A 13,268-nucleotide genomic window follows, 5' to 3' on the forward strand; every position below is an offset into this window, starting at 1 on the left:
CTGACAAGTATCAGCTGTAAACTATTAGAACATATCATAAGTAAACATATACTAACTTTCCTCGAGGATAACGCGTTCTTTTATCAGCATCAGCACGGGTTCCGAAGAGGGCTATCTACCATAACACAGCTTATAGAAACGATACATGATTTTAGTTCAGCCATAGATGCCCAAGAGCAAATAGATGTCATTTGCGTAGATTTTGCAAAAGCATTTGACAAGGTTCCACACAGTAAATTACTTTTCAAGTTACACAAAGCAGGAATTAGTGAAACCATTCTTAAGTGGATTAAAGCCTATTTGAACAATCGCAGGCAGGTTGTGCATGTGGATGATTGTTTTTCTTCTACATTAGAAGTATTTTCTGGCGTTCCTCAAGGGTCGGTTTTAGCTCCATTACTGTTCCTATTTTATATTAATGATATTAACGAGGTTACCGAGTCTCCCGTAGAATTGAAGCTTTTTGCAGACGACTGTTTAATTTATTCTCGAATAACACAAGCTGCCGACCAAATTAGAATAAACCGTGTCCTTAATTCCTTGCATCTTTGGTGCGAAAAATGGGGCATGGAAATTAATTACACAAAATCAACTTTTACGCATATAACTAATAAGAAGACTGTGCAGTTATTTTCTTATAATGTTGGAAAAAATAATCTAAAAAATGTTGATACCTTCAAGTATTTAGGCGTCACAATTGCACATAATCTGCAGTGGCATAAACATATTAATAACGTGTGCTCGACAGCTTCCCAAAAACTTTACTTTCTGAGGAAGAAATTGGAACATGCAACAAAAGATGTCAAACTGATAGCTTACAAAACATTCATCCGCCCATCCTTGGAGTACGCTTGTGTCGTCTGGAGCCCGCACCAAAAAGTTCTAAAAGATAAACTGGAACGAATTCAAAGAATGGCTGCTCGGTTTATTTCGTCAAGATACAGAAGAAGGGACTCAGTGACGGAAATGCTGAACTCATGTGGGCTCGAGTCACTTCAAAATCGGAGAAAAAAATCAAGACTAAAACTTTTCTTTCAAATAATTCAAGGGCACTTCAAGATAAAATCAGATAGGTATGTTCAGCCTCCGGGAAGACGCAGCGCGAGAACAAGCCACACTCGATCAATCAAGCCTTACGACTCACGTGTTGATGTTTTTAGGTACTCTTTTTTTTTCCTGATGTCATCGAAATGTGGAATGCTTTGCCAGTTGAAGTTGTTGAGCAATCGGACGTGTACAAGTTCGAACGTTCTATCGATATTTTGTGTCGGGGCCACCCAACTTGATGTTATGAGACATGAATTTTTTCTGTTGTACATTGCATTTGTATTCCCTCCCTGTAACGACCCTCAAGCGAGGGTCAACAGTATCAATAAAAAAAAAATATTTGGGGCGGAAGCGACAATTCACCTGCACGCAGCACAGCTGCATTAGTCATATGCGGCGCTCACAGCTGCACGCAGCAGATGAAATAAATAAGCTTAGGTATGCGTACGTTAGACCTTTACGGTGATATGTTATGAGAGGGCGGGGCTTTTATTTTTTATTTATTTCAGCCTAATGCAGCCGCTGCACAGGCTAAGCATGGGGCAGCATTCGAAAAAAAAAGACAGAACAAGCAACTGTAACCCGAATGCTTTATGGTGAGAGTCAATTTAAAAACAAAAATAGCGGCAGCGATACGTTATGCGCGCAACGCATCTAATATAAGACACATTTTCCAAATGTACCGGCATCACGAGCTGAAAATATGTCTGCCGGCAATACATTCTACGCTGTGGCTTGTTCGTGGAAAACGAGTATTTTGTGCTCTGGGTCGCTCAAAGTACGGGGAAAAGTTATGGTTGTGGTCATAGCTAGTCTGTCGAGATGACCGGGTACCTAAGAAGGAAGCAGGATTTTAAAGTGTCGTGAATACAGTGAGCCAAGAAATTTCGGTCTCGAAAGTGCTCTCCTTTTTGGCGAAAGTCGATTTGTTGTATCTAGACATGAGAAGAAATGGAGAGAAAAGCTGTGATAAGTGTTAAAGATGACGCGAACGGTTTTTCTATGGTATATTTCAAGTTTCCTAACATCGAATCCCACGTCGCACAAGCATACCCTAGCCTCGGTCGGTTAAGTGAGCTGAAGGGAAGTTTGAATTCAGACGGAGCTTTCTTCAGTAACTTATTAAGACTAAGACCTCCGGGGGCAGGTTTCAAGAGTTACCTTTAAGGCGTCAAGGGATGTGCCAAGGTGGATGCCAGCGGACTTGCGCTGATTCACTGAGGCGCGTCTTGTGCTGATCACCACACAGCTCAGGGTGTCGCTTTCCGGAGCGGAGTTTCATAATCCAGAGATGCGCTTCTTTTTGTATATTGTTTCTTGATAATTCAAGCCGAAATAGAAAAGTAAGGCGCTGCTGGCGTCAGAATGTCAAGACAAAGAAAAAAATTATCCGCCAACACTGCCTCAGTGTTCGACTCGAGTGTTAGCTACGGGAGCTCCAAGTGTTTACATCGGTGTGCTCAGAAAACGTGGAGAAGACTAAATCCAAACATCCGCGGATGTTTCCTTTCCGGAAACATCCCCTCTAAGTAGTTCCAGTGACTCGACTTGGATGGATGAATGGAGGGATACACTGTAAACAAAAAAATATACCCAAAAGGGAGTAAAAATGGTGGCGGCCACCCTTTGTACTCTATTTGTGAAAACATTTACTCCAGGAGTGGGGAGTAAAAAGGTGGACTGTCCTCCATTTTACTCCCATGAGAGAATAATGGAGTAAAAATGAGGATTTACCAGCATTTACTCTAGTCTAGAAAGGGAGTTAATTGTGCCAAATACTCCGCCTGTGCCGAAATGGAGTAAAAAAACACCATTCTGGTCAGTTGTATAATGGCGGTGAGTGACGACCGCTTGTTTACCATCGTCGCTGGATCTCTGCTGACTTCTGCTCCTTCACGGGCGCCTGCCGCGGTACAAGATATTGACTTGTCGCCGTTTTCCGCTACAGTACGTTACATAATTGAATTGCTCTTGTGAAGCCTCCAGTGCTCTAACGATACCTGACTTTCCTTTGTTTGTGTCGCCACCCCGTTACAGTCCCCGCTTAGGCCTAACTCTCACAGGCTTTTGAAAGCTTCACTAGGCTCGTCAACACCGCGCTTCGCATGAGCCACCCCTGGGCGCCGCCGCGGCGCGGCGCGCGCTGCGTCCCCAATTCTCCTCCTCGCCACCGGTTACCCCTCGCCGCTGCCGCGCGTTCGCCGCCGCCGTCAAAAGAGGAGAAGGTTTTTTCACAAGGCGTTACGAGAGCGCGTGAGCGGCGGCGGCGGCCGTAGAAGAGGCGCAGACATTTGCCATGGAAGGAGGAAAAGAAGACCTAGAAGTGGTAGCGAGGGAGTTGGCTCAAAAGCAGCGAGCATATGAAAAGTGCAAGGCTGAAACACCAGAAGCACGATAGGGACGCCTTGCTAAACGGCGGCAAAAGGACGCTGAATTGTGGCGTTTAGCTGCGTCAACTGAGAGTGGCCAGGTGAGCGAAGACTGTACTTCAGGAGACGTCGAGCGGTTTCGAAGAATGAAAACGCCAGAGCTAAACGAGCAGCTGTTTGACCTTTCGCCGCAGCCGTGCACAGTGTATATAAAGGAGGGGTATATAAAGCGCGCTTGCCCGTAGAACAGGCGCAGACACTCGCCTTGGAAGGAGAAGAAGAAGCAACAGTCGGACTGCGCAGAAACACCGATCCAGAAGTGGTAGCTTGGGAGTTGGCTGAAAAGCAGCGAGAGCTTTTCGCTTCGAGATCCAGGCTTAACCTTAGCTAAGCCACAGCCAATTTTTTTCAGTGTGGTTCTCGCAGTGTGTTGCAGCGGATTATGTGTTGCGTGAACATGGAACTGTGATAGAACATAGTGTCAACGCTGAGCTCTTGATTGAGCTCATGAGGCCACATTTTTCCTTAGCCATGTTTAAAATCCAAGCCTTAATGAAGTGAATATGAAAGCAAACACTGCCATTCCAAACTACCATCAGGCGTATTTTCATTTCTTCTGCTCTGGTTTTGAGTCAAATATAGCGTGGTGCATGACCGTGAAAACTACCCAGCGTCTCCTTTTCAGTCTTGTACTGATTATAATGTTACATCCCTTTATCTACGAACATGGCCAACGAAACGAGCTCGTACAGCAGAAGGAGACGACAAGCAGACGACTCCTGCCGCGTACGCAGCCGCTGGGCTAGCAGACGGCGGAAAGAATGCGTGACGCGGGGTCACATTAGGGCAGCGCAGTTTCCCAAGTTGGGTTGCCGGTGGTCCGCAGAGCTACTGCCCGTTTCCGCCGCTGTCACTGCTGTAAGAACGAGCCTGAATGAGGATAAATAAACATTACGCCATTTTGGGCTCCATCTCTGTGGGTAGTAAAACATTTACTCCCTTTTCACTCCAAAATAACTCCCTTTATACTCCAAAATAACTCCCTTATATAAGGGAGTAAATAAAACACACCATACATATGGAGTAAAAAAAACCTCCTTTTGGGTGCGCGTTAGAGGACAAGTCATTTACTCCCTTTTGGGTGTTTTTTTGCTAACAGTGTAGTGTAGGACCGCCCGCTTTGAAACGGGGTGGTGGCAAATGCCACCATGCTCAGTTTTTATTTCTTTATTTTTGTTCAACTGTGCTGTCAATTCTCATTAAGATTCGCCATCTTCTTTACTTACGGTTTCCTACACTTCTAACCTTATGTCACATCTCTGCTTTTTTTAATAAACAAGCAGCGCCATCTACCTCCTGAATTTTGCCCTACAATTGCGATTTACAGCCACCTTCTCTATATCCGGTATATTTCCTCGATACATCAGGTAATAAATTTTATAAACGTGCGCATCAAAACGCGAAGAATTGTTTGTCAACATCTGGAGCCCCGTGCGACAAACGGTTCGGCCGTAATGGCCGTCTGAAGGATCACGGATCGAAACGAGCAAACTGCTGTGCCTCCAGGTAAAAACGGTCACGTATTCATCACCGATCCCGACAGCATGCGCTACCGGAAAGTGGCGCTGCAATGAAGTCTGACCGAAGCTCGAGTGGTGCAGAAGCCAGTAAATAAGGTTAGCACAATGACGATACCGGCGCGGCGAAAATCGCACCGCACGGCTGGCGCTGCGCCGTGCTTTGCGAACACACCTGGCTTTTCTTTTGTTATCGGCGTGTTCGTTACCGCAGCGCTATGCGTTGCTGTCTGCCTCTCTGGTGACACGTCACTAGTGCTAATCTATTTTACTCGCGACTGTACACACCGCTATTGTTCCCGACTGCACTTCCTGCTCCCATGATAGGGAGGGAGTTTCATAAACTACGCCTACAGCTCAATACACGAAATGCATACAAGGTCTCACTAGCTTCGTTTTTGTGACAGCTGTAGTGAGCGGGAAGGGGGGGGGGAGCGGGAGGAAGGCTTTATGTGTGGCAGGCGGCGTCTCTGTCGGTGTAACCTACGCAGTCTGTCGTAACGAAAGCTATCTGATTATACCGGCTGCGACACTCTCATTAGAACGCGTGTCTCGCAATCTGGCGCTCTGGTGGGGCAAAATTCACGGGGTTAGCAGACTTTCGCGCCCCTTGCGGCGTTCAGACCAATTGCTCAGTGCGGTTTAAGGCACAGATGCGAGTGGAGAAATAAAACAAACTTGCAGGCGGTTCAGCATTAGACACTTTTAGTTGGACGTACGCAGTGAGCTTGCGTACGCAACGACACCGCGGGTAACGAATGCGCATGCGCAGAACGCAACGTATCTAGCCGCGCGTTGCGGACGCCCGCCCGCTGTAAAGCATAGCGTAGCGTACGCAACGCGGGACGCTACCTGCTGCGTAGAGAACATGGCGGCGACCATCTCGCCCGCTTCGGACCGATTTCACTTCGCCGCTGCTTTCTTCAATGCGATGGCTCGCTCTAAACTGTGCTGTTAGCTTTTATTTTGTCTACTCTCAACCACACGCCAAAATATTAGGGACAAATACCCCTTGTTTGTCAGATAATGAGGCGATTTTTGACCTTTTAAGCCTAACTAACGTTGTGGTATGTTTATCGTCATAGCAACCGCACCTGTCGAATAATTTTTTTTAGTCATGTGCCTACTTTTGCACTTCATTAAACCTTATACATTTTTTCCTCCATTAAAAACAGTAATATACTGTTCATATTGTCAGAAACTGAAAAATGTTCACCCGAGCGCTATAGCGCTTTCAGTGTTTGTCACTAGATGGCGACACAACACAACGCGCTACGCGCCTGCCCTGCGGCGGTACGGCAGTACGGCCAACTATAAGTGTGACGGGGGGTGTCCTTTACAGCGTACGGAACGTAGTGAGCGTTGCGTACGCAATGTCGCTACGTACGCAGCAACTAAAAGTGTCTATTGTTAGGCACGAAATATTGTCCAAAAGCACGGTTTTTGGCAGGGGGACACCATTTCTACATACCTGCAAGCGTGATTGAGGTGTCCACTTACCCAGGGAGCCAGTTATGCGCCTTTCCTTTCCTCAAAATCAACGGAGTCTACAATGTTGTCAACGTCAACGAGAATGAACGCTGGCGGCCTATTGCTCCAGTGCCGCCTTTCTGCTACAACGTTGTGAACGCCAACGCGTGCAGCGCACATCTCTCTGTCACGACCGCCACGTAGCTCAAAGCACGACTGAGGTGTCCACTGACCTAGGGAGCCAGCCATGCGCCTTTGTTTTACTTTCGTGACTACAGAGGCTTCACGTCCATCTGCGGATTTCGCGGGCAGGAGGCAAACAGTGGTTTTCACGCACGGATGGAAATTGATGAAGACGACGACGTGCAATGCACAGCGCGAGATTGTGGCAATTAAACGCGAGGCATGATCAGCTGCGTTGATAGCATAGTGCGCTCGTGCAGATGCCAGTGAAGCTCAGGCAATAAATAACAATAAAAAAAAGATGCCAGTGTAGCTGATCTCCTCGCGCCGCCGAAGGTTCGAAACCCAGTCGCGACGGTATTTATTTTATTTGTTCAGGTACCTTGAGAGTCTTCTCGTGCACCTTTAGATGTTGCGCAGTAGAATGATTATAATACTTTCGCACTAAAAGTTGCAGGGCGCCACCGGTAGCTGGCAGCCCAGCTGACGGGTGGCGCCAGCATGGCAGTTTCTCAATTGGTATTATCAAAGAATTCTCGCAACTATCAGGTTAACTTGTTCTTTTTAACAAAGTGGTTAGTCACGTGGCCCTGGAATGTGCACTGTCTGCAATCTGCCCTATGGGATCTCGTTACTCAAGTAGATCTGTTGAGCTCACCTCACGCAGGAAGCCGATGTAGAAAAAGGCACAAAATGTGCACAAAAAGTACGAGTGGTAAAATATGGTATACCAAGAACAGTTGGTTGCTAAATACGCTGTGCTGGGTGAAAGGCAAGATCGAGCGACATTTAATTGCTTGGAAACAGTAAAAAAAACACAGCAGGCAAACATTTCAAACTCATGACACTTGATCTCATTTTAGCATGTGCATCAGCTTGGTTACGCATGATGCGCCTGTACACGAATGCTTTTCCCGCACGTTTAACGCCGCGTGAGATACATGTGTGCTGGCCTGTGTGCGTGTGACATGTGCATTGTCTCTGACACGGCAAGGAGCTCATTGTATTATGACGTCATCACCTGTAATCTAAATCATTTCCTTTTCCAGTTTTCTCCTTCCCTTTCCGCTGATGTCGAATAGCTGATCCCAGTCACATTCTTCCGGCCTACCTAAGCAACCTTCCTATCATTATAGCCCCCATCTGTCCCAATACGTTCTTACCTCGAACGGTTTGTGCAAAGAATAAAAATTTGAGTCACTCTGAAATCTGTATTCGCACAAGCATTGATTATGTTTGTGCTTTTTCAGATAATGGTTTGGTTTGGTTTATTGGGGTTTAAGTCCCAAAGCGACTTAGGCTATGAGGGACGCCGTGTAGGGAAGGGTTGGTTGGTTTAAGGGGTTTAATGTCCCAAAGCGACTAAGGCTATGAGAGACGCCGTAGTGAAGGGCTCCGGAAATTTCGACCACCTGGGGTTCTTTAACGTGCACTGACATCGCACAGTACACGGGCCTCTCGAATTTCTCCTCCAAAGAAATTCTAGCCGCCGCGGCCGGGATCGAACCCGCGTCTTTCGGGTCAGCAGCCGAGCACCATAGCCGCTGAGCCACCGCGGCGGCTGTAGGGAAGGGCTCCGGATTAATTTGGTTTGGTTTGGTTTATGGGGTTTAACGTCCCAAAGCGACTAAGGCTATGAGAGACGCCGTAGTGGAGGGCTCCGGAAATTTCGACCGCCTGGGGTTCTTTAACGTGCACTGACATCGCACAGTACACGGGCCTCTCGAATTTCTCCTCCAAAGAAATTCTAGCCGCCGCGGCCGGGATCGAACCCGCGTCTTTCGGGTCAGCAGCCGAGCACCATAGCCGCTGAGCCACCGCGGCGGCTGTAGGGAAGGGCTCCGGATTAATTTGGTTTGGTTTGGTTTATGGGGTTTAACGTCCCAAAGCGACTAAGGCTATGAGAGACGCCGTAGTGGAGGGCTCCGGAAATTTCGACCGCCTGGGGTTCTTTAACGTGCACTGACATCGCACAGCACACGGGCCTCCAGAATTTCGCCTCCATTGAAATTCGGCCGCCGCGGCCACCGCAGCCGAACCCGCGTCTTTCGGGTCAGCAGCCGAGCGCCGTAACCACTCCTTTCAGATAATGAAAGCTACCTCTCTGGCTGCAGGGGTGATAGACGTGACAGACGGATGACGTCAAGAAATTACTGGAATGTACAAGATACGCATTTCTCCCTACGATCTCGGTTTTCTGCCTCTGAAAGGTCAGGAAAAAGCATCAAATCCTTAATTACTGACTGCGTAATAAGGCTGCGAAAGGGAGATCTAATTAGCAACATCAACAGTGTCTTATAGGAAACGGTACCAATGGTGGCAAATTTTGGCTGCTTGAGCCCACGCACACGGGGTAGAATCACCACTACGGCGGCTGCATTTCGATGGAGACGCAGTGCAGAAACGCCCATGTGTTGTGTGATGCGAGTGGACGTTGAAGAGCCCCAACGGCTATAAATTATTCGAAGCGCTGCACTGTGGCCTCTATCATAGCCGCCATGCAAGTGTAGGACGTTAGAGCTTGCATACCATACTCTACTACATTTTAGGCAGACTGACACGGTAATGAACGATGAAATGTGTAGTAGATAGCGAGCGCTAATTCTGTTTCCCATTGGCAACTACGGTTCCCTTTTCCGGGGCAGCAGTCCCCGATCACTTGACGAATCGACAGAGAAAAAAAATGTCGCGTGTTCCGTAGCTTGTGTTTTGCCATGTATTTGCGTGCATACATAATTTGTCAGAAGCTGGCGCTATGATTTCGCGTGATGTGATGACGTGCTGTTTTTTGAATGATCGGCTGCCGGAACTTTGCTGACGATTGAGTGAATAAACGTTTTAATGTATGTTGCTGGGCGAGTTTCTACGTTTTTTTTCACTGTTTTCTTTGACAACAAACATGTATTGATGCGGGTAGAATAAAGCTTTATTTTTGCAATGTTGGCAAGGGTGGCGTATGCGATGTACGTCAGAGAAAAATACCGATTTATCACTGAGTAATTCTTAGAGCGAGAAGCTGTGATAACGCTGTTCTGCTAAGTGGACGATAGATAGCCTGTCACTCCGAAGAGCGACGCAGAAGCAAAACCTAATGGCCGAGTGGAATTCGAGACACTGCCGTCGTAAATGCAGAACTTCGTTTCCCGATACCTTAGACAATGCGGTCTACGCCGCAGCCTCACAGCATGCGCATGTGCATCTGCTCTCGGCGTCCGAAGTAGAAGAAAATTGGTTTGGTTTGGTTTGTTCAGGTTTAACGTCCCAAAGCGACTCAGGCTATGAGAGACGCCGTAGTGAAGGGCTCCGGAAATTTCGACCACCTGGGGTTCTTTAACGTGCACTGACATCGCACAGTACACGGGCCTCTAGAATTTCGCCTCCATCGAAATTCAGCCGCTGCGGCCGGGATCGAACCCGCGTCTTTCGGGCTAGCAGCCGAGCGCCGTAACCACTGAGCCACCGCGGCGGGGCTAGAAGAAAATTGTGTGTTTGGGGAGAAATAGGAAGGGGAGGAGTGAAAACGCGTCATCGCTAATGACTTAAGCTGATTTTCGCACATTATTGTGCGTGGTAAAACCCAAAACACGAAAGGTTCACGGGCAGGAATTATTCGTTTTTAAACGTGAGTTCTTCACTCATAAGGTGCACTGAAGTAGTCGAAGCCGAAAGTAACGAGTTTCCTGCGAAGTGCGAAAACTTGACCGGCGACAAGACCCAGCAGTGCGTGAAGCCGAGCGTGAACGGGGTAGGTAGACTTCGGGGCCAGACCGAGCACTGGCGTCAGCTTCTCGCTGAAATATTCGTTTCAAGCAACGAGCTTAACCGTCACAATTTTTTCCTGAAAGGCCGGCTGCTGGTAACTACGGCGGTACTGCTTCTGAGGCACAGGCCAAGTGCTGGACATTTTGTTTTTGTGTGTGCGAAGGCACCTTTGGTGATTAACATTAATACAGCACTTTTCAGTCTGGTTGAACAGCCTTATATTTAACAATGCATGGCTAAAAAAAAATGAGGCCGTGTCGAAGTGGACGTCATTAACTTGAATGAGTTGAGTTTGTCTCGAGACTTAGCTGAGAAGCAACTTTTGATGGCAATGACAGTTTTTAACGGTCTATTAATATGTAGAAAGATTTGAAATTTGTAATGTATTCTAAGTGGTTTCAAAAAATCAATATGCAGATAGCGGTGCCAGAGTAAATGAGGTATCGGGATCTCATGTTATTTGTAAATGAGCATTTACTGCGACAACGAGCAACACCGCATTGCATTCATAAATAAAGGAACAGGAGAACAGCAAAAATATTGGAGCGTACTCAATGAACAGAAGAAACTTGGGTGCTTAGAAGTGGTAATAAATCTAAGGTAGTAAACTATATACAAACGTAAAGATCAAATTAAAGAAATTACACACACAAAAAGAAAATGAGAGCCCAACAGACTAAAGGGAATAGATCTAGAAAATTCAAATAGACCCACAAGAATATAAACATCCAAAAAAAGTTTAGGAGCAACATAAAAGCATCGATAAAGAAACACAAAGCCAGTAATAGTGAGTATTCTTAATAGTAAAGCGGAAAAGCAGTCAATATTATTATGTCCTGTTAAAAGATAATTATTTAGTTGTTTTTGAATACGGATATTGAACGCGATGTTTTTATGCATGGCGATAGTGTATTCCAAAGGAGAAAGTTGAAAAAAAATCTTTTGTTTGTCATAATTGGTACGTGCTACAGGCAAAATGAAATAAATGTTCAGTGCAAATCTAGTCACACTAGTGTTTACCAGACATGTTCTTGGAATTGTTCACAAAGGTGCTTGATTATTCAATAACTTGAAGATAAATGAGCCTAGCTACATTTTATAGTCTCGCTTACCGACAAAATGGTGTTAGTGTGTAGTAACGGCATACTGTTAGTATTGTAAGACTTGTTGTAGCTATTCTGATAGCGTTTCACAGTTTGAAGTGAACTATGGTGAATATTGTGTACATTCTCCCAACACATTATGCAGTAGTTAATGGGTGAATATATAAAAATGTGAGAAAGCGAGAGAATTGTTGCACGGTTAAAGTACTGACGGGTTTTAACTTGTAGCCGAATGCCGTAGGCAATTTTAGTTTTGCTATTAGCGACATGACAATGAAACTTGGGGCTGCGGTCACATTCAGCTCCTAAAAAGGAGCCATTAGTGCTAGCAGGGATTGCATAAGAATCAAGGTTTATTGATGGAACTAAACAAGATGATTTCTAAGGTGAATTGAAGACAGTAAACTTGGTTTTGGAAGAATTATTTACAAGGTTGGTTGGTTTATTGGGGTTTAATCTCCAAAAGCAATGTTATTACACCTCTTTGTAACCTTAGCTAACTCAATATATTTAGTTCAGAAGCCGAGCCACCGCAGTGGCTAAGTGGTTATGGTGCTCGGCTGCTGACCCGAAAGACGCGGGTTCGATCCCGGCCGCGGCGGTCGAATTTCGGTGGAGGCGAAATTCTAGAGGCCCGTGTGCTGTGCGACGTCAGTGCACGTTAAAGTACCACAGGTGGTCGAGATTTTCGGAGCCCTTCACTACGGCATCCCTCATAGCCTCAGTTGCTTTCAGACGTTAAATCCCCATAACCCATGAGTTTATGGAGACGAAACAACCCAAGGAGCAAATATTTTTATCAGTTAATAATAGTCGTGTCGTCTGCGTACAATAATGCAATGTGAGGACGTTAGGCAGACAGGCAAATAATTAATGTAAATAAAAAATATTAAGGTCTGAGAATGGAACCTTGTGGTGCCCCTAATTAGCAACTTTAGCTTCGGAAAGAACATTCCAAATTTTAATTACCTTATACCTAATTTGCAGATAGCTTCGTAATAATATTAGTGCTGGGCCAGCTATGACTATAGCTACTAAATTCGAAAACAGTATCATTAATTGTGTCGCAATGTTTAGTAAGATCAATAAAATCCGAGCCATTCTACAGCCATGCCATTTTACGACCAAATACAGCCATCTCGAAGCACAAGCGCTCATTCCTTCAACAGCTGGGTGTCATATTACTGAAATGGAAACGACGCGCTTTAAAGCGGCGGCAGTGTGTGCAACTGACATGCGGTTAAAGGCATTAGGTCGAGAGCGCAGCGCTGTACAACTGTGCTGACGAAGCGTTGCAGAGGGCTTACCTAGGGCGTTGCTTGCGTCCAGCCTCCAGCCCGGTCAGGATACCTGGCGCGATAACAAGAAACGTGAGCGCGACTCTTTGGGCCTAGCTTTTGTTACAGGGAGCCTGCACTGCCCAGGAGGCGCTGCAGTTTTCCTACTGCTCGCCTCAAAAAATGCTGCTGCCAACCGCTTAGGTCACGATAAACGAGCGACCACAATCTCAAGGATTAGAGGTGGACGTTTGGCTGATAACACTCCTCGCAAATACGCATGCCACGCGTGGCTTTCACAGAGCTCCGCATTTCTATGGCATGAGGCATGAGCGCCCACGCTCATGCCTCTAAGCGCACGCCGGTGGTGTGAGAAAGCGCTAAGGGAGCGGCCATAAAATGCGTTCTCTTGTGTGTTACGGTGGTGCGATCGAGGAGGAAAACAAAACATCTTGGGTTCCTATATTCGAGAGCCCTCCT

The 13,268-nt window shown here is 46.4% G+C and overlaps 1 protein-coding gene across 1 annotated transcript in view; it reads right to left on the reverse strand.

Moving 5' to 3' along the window:
* Window positions 1-13,056, reverse strand: part of LOC149352367 (ornithine decarboxylase-like) — a 91,334-nt gene extending 78,278 nt beyond the window's left edge. Inside the window, exon 1 of the mRNA XM_089581530.1 lies at window positions 12,819-13,056. The gene's annotated coding sequence lies outside the window, so the exon portion shown is untranslated. The remainder of the gene's footprint in view (window positions 1-12,818) is intronic.
* Window positions 13,057-13,268: the final 212 nt, after the last annotated feature.

This window comes from Amblyomma mixtum, chromosome 3 (assembly GCF_055824585.1).
Source record: "Amblyomma mixtum isolate Tamu chromosome 3, ASM5582458v1, whole genome shotgun sequence".
Lineage (NCBI taxonomy): Eukaryota > Metazoa > Arthropoda > Arachnida > Ixodida > Ixodidae > Amblyomma > Amblyomma mixtum.